A 6,052-nucleotide genomic window follows, 5' to 3' on the forward strand; every position below is an offset into this window, starting at 1 on the left:
TTGTTTTTTTTGTTTTTTTTTAAAGACAATGTTAAATTTAAAGGCTCGCATCCACAGAAGTGCAAATGAATACCTACAAAGGCTTCATCACGACCTTGAGTCAAACTCTGAAAGATAAGGCAGAATTCTAATTTCATAAGCTCATTTTCTTACCACCAAGCTGTGTAATGCACTGAAAAACTACGGAGCCCAATTATTTCTCTGTATTTAATTCATCAGCTCTCAGTTGTGGCTGACTTTCTCTGAAAGATGAGAAGGCCACTGACTATTTACTGAGTTGAAAGATATTCCAATTAGTCTACATTTAGGGGGAGTTGATTAGTTTGGTTGGGGAGGGAGAGGGGGAGGGGGAGGGAGGATAAAGGGTGTGGGGTGTAATTGTCATTTGGTCAGAATCTGTTCCTTTTTTTTTTTTTTTTGAGATAATGAATAAAGTTTGACTGAAAGGAAAGTAACTTGACTGTTTGTGGTTTTGCCTCTAGGGGGCAGTGTAACTTTATGCATGATTGTTGTAGATCTCATCCTGTAAGTGTTTAAGATCAGAACTCCTATACTATATTGGTTTTTGGTTAAAAAAAAAAAAGAAGAAGATTACCTCAAGAAAATCGATAAACACCAGACTGACTTATCTCATTACTCCTGCTCCTCTCCTCATGGTATAAGATGCTTTAGGGCACATTAGAGTGCAGCCAGAACAAGCTGGTGTTTGACTAAGAGAGGTTAAAATCCAGTAATAGTAAAGTATAGAGCTGACTATAAAGGACCACTTTACTGAGTTTCAGCCTAAATGTATATTGTAATGTGGAAGGGAAGTGTAAGTATGGAGCACTAATTCCATCTGTTCTGTCTTGAGAGCTCTGCCCCACCAGCTCCCTTTGCTGTCCACCAGATAATGTGAAATGTGTCAGGGAGCAAAGATCCTAATGAACTACAGTGGGACCAACTCCAAAGGAGGCTGGACGTCCAAAACTCTTTCTACCATTTAATCAGCTCAATCACAGTTGAGGATATGGTTGGATATACAGCAGAGATCAGATGATGACCAGACAAAAACTACTTCTGTGACCGAACCTTAGGGTCCGGTATTTGTGGCTTTTTATAAAACAAACAATTGACAGTGTTAATTGGAAAAAGAAAAAAAAAATCAATTTCCTGAGCAGCTTCCATTGTCAGACAATAATAGGCTAGGCACATCATTTATCAACACTATGACCGCAGGAAATTACATCGCAGCTTGACACAAATCTGTCGAACGTAGCCGGATGGTGTCATGAGGTGGGGTTGGGTTGGAGCTCAGGAGGTAGTGTTTGCTATAAATAGCTGAACAGTTCCTGAACTGTGATTAATCACAGATTTTGTTGGGCTTTATATTAGATGCAACTGGCCTTCTCGCAGCAGACATATTTAGTTTAGTTTGGAAGTCTACACACTATCTGGGTCGTCTGATTTAAAACTGCAATATGTAGGCCTAAGAATTGGCCACCTTTTAAATTCACACTCAAAACAAATGAGGGGCAGCGCATCCGCTAAATGCTGCTAACTGTAGCTGCCCTTTGCTAGTTAGCTCAGCTAGCGGTGTAGCTAGCAGTTTGGACTGGGAGCGTTGGTGTTTACACAGCTAGCACAGGAGCTTTGGACCAGAATGGGCTGGGGCTAGCTGGTTAGCATGCTAACTTCAGTAGATACCGCTGCAGCATAATGTGTAGACAACATGATGCCAGTAATGCGGATTATTCACATATTATTGTTCATTTTAGTTGATTTTTCAATATTCTCAACTAAAACATTGAGATAAAAATGCCTTTAACTGCAAAACTGAGCTCTGAGTTAGCTTACTCAGAGCTGGGTTGGCACTTTTGATTGAATGCTAGTGTATAAAAGGGACGTGCAAATATGATGGTGAAAACTGCTCAAGACACTTCATCTTTCCAGTATATTATTTTCATAATATTAAATGTTTTAGGCGTATTGCTGCCACTGTTGTTCTTTTGAGTGCATGTGACCCCTCTCTGTCCTCCGTTTTTCTGTCCATATTCTAAGTTATTGATATACTGTACAGTCAAATGTGAACACTTGGCTTATTAACAAAGAAAAAAATGAACCTGAATGAAACTTGTTAGCATTCAGCAGCACTGAAGGTGTGACAATAGCTGATACTCGTGGGGCATGTTGATTGTTTACTGCCGGTGAACACTCTCTCTCATGTGCGAGGGCCCGTGAATACTCATCATGTAAAATTAATGAAATAAGTCACGATGATTATGTGAATTGTTACACAGTGAGAAGCTGATATCATATTCATTATCTACTTTACAGCCTATACAAACTATAAAACACAGAGCTGCAGTGGTTGTGTGTGTTTCAGTGTGTGTATGTGTGTGCTCATGCAAAAGATACATGTGTGTTTTTATCAAGTATATTGCACCAAATTCAGGAAGCAGTGGTGAATGGGAGAAGGGAAAGGGAATATAATTTCATGAAACCGGCAGGTAATGTTCAACGCTGACATGTAACCCTAAAGCGTGTAACCATCTGTCTGTCTGTCTGTTACTTGCATATCTGGAGAACCGTTCATTCGATCTACTTCACGCTAGGCAGGTTAGCTTTTGAGGATCCAAGGAAGTGCAGTGTTGAATTCTGTGCAATTTGGACAACATTCAACATTAGATGTAAACAAAAAATGGAGATTAGCATGGTGCAACAAAAAAAACTTAAGTCTGGATGAGTGGGGAAACACGGTCAACACAGGTTTTCTATTCCTTAGTGAGAACTGGAGGTGAGAACATACATTTCTGTCAACAGTAATATGCTAACTAAAGTAAGCTCCAAAGGCTAAAATGTTTACCGTTGTTTGGCAGCACCGTCAGCTCCTCCAGGATGGCCAGGACCTCTCTTATTGGTTGCTATGGCCGAAGATTCCATTTCGGGCGTCGGTTGTGCGCATCCTCGGAAGTTAGCGTTGATCGACATAAGATGCATTATGCGCATGAACGGTAGGAGCAGTGTAGCAGCAGTATGGGGATGTGACAGGGTCAGGGGTCAGTAAGCACGTCAGCTGCAGCAGGGACAACGAAGGGCCAACAAGCTAGTGTTTGCCGTCTAGTGGCATCCACAAAGTATATAGGCAAATATGTGAAAAGCTACGTTCACGTTGCGGCCGGTTGTCTACGCGAGCGTGTGGCTCAAAAGCAAGCATACCTCCGTCCTAAGACTGGATCTGTAAACCTCACATTAGCAGATTGTCTTTGACGAACAGCATGACTGTACATGAAATCCTGAACAATAACAACGAAATGCCATTTGAAATAATTTGCTTATATGAGTGCTGTAGATTGTTAAAATGATCCCTCAAAAGTTTTAATGAGGCACAACAAGGTGATTTCTGTTCCTTCTCTAGTCATCAGTCTCTTCCTGCTTGTCTCCTGTTCATTATTCTCACTCCTGTCTGTTATCTCCAGTTTGAGCCTTAAGAAGTGAACTGGTGGTCCCTTTTTTTGCCCATTATTATTTCTTATCTCTCTGTTCAGCATTGTTAGTGTCTGCCTTTATCCCCTTCATCCGACGCAGACACATTTGAGACCGTGCTGTCCTGCATAGCTTACGAGGATCCGCGCATTCTGTCCACCTCTGTGGATTTAAGTGCCGTTGTCTGAGAGCCCGTCGCTCAGTGCCCTCACCTTTTGACGGTAGCCGAGACACTGGACTGAGCTCATCTGCTGGCATTTTGTCTTGATGAGATGCCGCCAATTAGTGCGAGCCACTCTGTCTGGAGCAACCTGAGGACTGAAAGTTCGCCACAACAACAAACACCAGGGTCAGCAGCTCGATCAGAAAACCTCGTCGCTGATGTTTATGGCACTCGGCAGCCTGAGTCACAGTTTTCCATTTCTTTCAACTTATTTATATTGCTTGAGAAAACTGTATTTCTTTCTGTTGCAGCCATTCCCCCTGCAGGGATCATTATGATACAATTTGTCACAATTCTAGTATGATTTTCTGTAGACAGCTGTTTCACCACATGTATCGCTCACTGTCATTACCAGCACTTTCAGAGCACTATCTGCGCTTTACACAGCCTCTGAATAGCTCCCACTTTGTACTTCAGGGATCCTTGAGAGCTTATAAGAAGTCCCCATCAATAAAATGTGGATTAGTGATTAGTTGACTTCTTATACCAGATAACCTAAAATATTTGTTGTCTGATGAGAAGTTTCCACACCCACAATCAAACTGCTAAATCCTTCTCACGCATGAATTAAGGTTCGTTGTCTCACTGTAAGTGAGTTTCTTAAATGCAAATGATTGCAAAGTCTTCTCCAAAATCCGCTCGGCGTCACGGCTGGTCCTGCGTCTGCTGCATTTGCATCAGCGTGTCACCTAACATAACCCCTCTCCATTCATGTCACCCCACACTCCAGTGGCTCGCTGCCCAGGCTGAGTCACCCCTGCTAGTCATAACGCATTGGCCAGGACACAAGTCATTGTAGAGCGGAGGAGGGAGGAGGCGGAGAGGGGCGCAGCACACCGTCTGTGGCACATTAATACCAGACGTTTGATGAGAGGGCCAGGGAAGGGGAGCGGAATTGAATATTCATAGGGGGATGATGACAAGATGGGCAGCGGTGAGGCTGGTGTGTAATAGTATCCACTGGCTGCCTTTTTGTGGGAGCTCTAGTCTGTGTGTGTGGAGACACGACCCAGACGGACTCTAAGTGCCAGTTTCTATCAGAGGGTGTGTCATGTCACCCTTTTATGAATCCTCTTGCCTACTTGCTGTGTGCCAGATAGGATGATAGCTGAGGTGGCCGTGTCCGCGTTAATGTAACCAGAGAGATCAAGAGTGCACGGAGGGCATTAAAAGTCTCACATCACTCACACACTCTGACTCAGAATAAGAATATTACGGCACTCTTAGGCCCACCAGCCTTTACAGCAGCAACGCTTTCTACATTTCCATTGGCTGGAGACAACACATGGGCTTTAACTCTGGTGAATTTTGATGTGCAAATTTGCACCGTTGATCAATTGCAAACAGTCTTGACAAAGTCGACCCAGGAGGGCACGGAGAGCCAAGAGCCCAAAGTGAAGTATGCCACATTAGCTTCCAGCTATGTGCTAAAGGCTGCACAGATAGGCATTGAATCAAATAGCATCCTTTAAGGAACTATCAGCAGCTGGAGACGGCAGCTGCATGGTTAGATGTTGCAAGCATCAGTTATATCAGAGCTGGAATGTTTATTAAATGTTTCAGAGCAAAGAATGGCACTTTTCTCCAAAAAATATATTTTTTGCTCTTTTTCTGACTCACTTCAGTAAATGTTTGATTGACCAGCTGGCTCTGCCGGTGGTAGCTCTCTCCTACTGTCGATCTGATTGGTTGAAGTTAGCCTGTGATAGACAGTGACAGACATTCAATCACCTGCCTAGCACCGGCCCTCTTCTGAACAGTTTCTAGCAGCTCCTCTCCAGATGGTCCTGTGAAACAAACCATTTTGTGAAACAAGTCATCTGGCCTGTCAGGTTACATTAGCTGCATTGCACATCCAATTTTATATAACCTGCTCTGCTGAAAAAAAGATGGTATGAATATGTTAACTTTATTATATCAAAAATGGATCGCTTGACTAATTCAGTGTAAAAGGTATTGTCTGTATTTATTAAAGGTGCAATATGTAAGAATTTTAAATGAAAACATTCCACAAAATGTACTTTATTGTAATTATCAACAGAATGGTAAGAAAGAGCAATTTTGATGTTATGACTTCCTTGTATTGTGTTGCAGAGATATCTTCTAAAGTTAGCATGCTAACCAGCTAGCCCTGGCCATCCTGGTCCAAAGCTCCCGTGCTAGCGGTGTAAACACCAACACTTCCCTGGTGCTCCGAGCTCCCAAACCGGACCACTGGCTGCATGGTTTACTTGAGTATGGGTTTGACGGGCCAGTTGTTACATAGTGCATTTTTAACCCACAGAGAACTATAACCCAGCTCTGCACCCCCACAACTCTACTACAGGGCTTTGTAATGTCCTTCCGCTCATTCTTTTTGTTTAC

Source organism: Pagrus major, chromosome 1 (genome assembly GCF_040436345.1).
Source record: "Pagrus major chromosome 1, Pma_NU_1.0".
Lineage (NCBI taxonomy): Eukaryota > Metazoa > Chordata > Actinopteri > Spariformes > Sparidae > Pagrus > Pagrus major.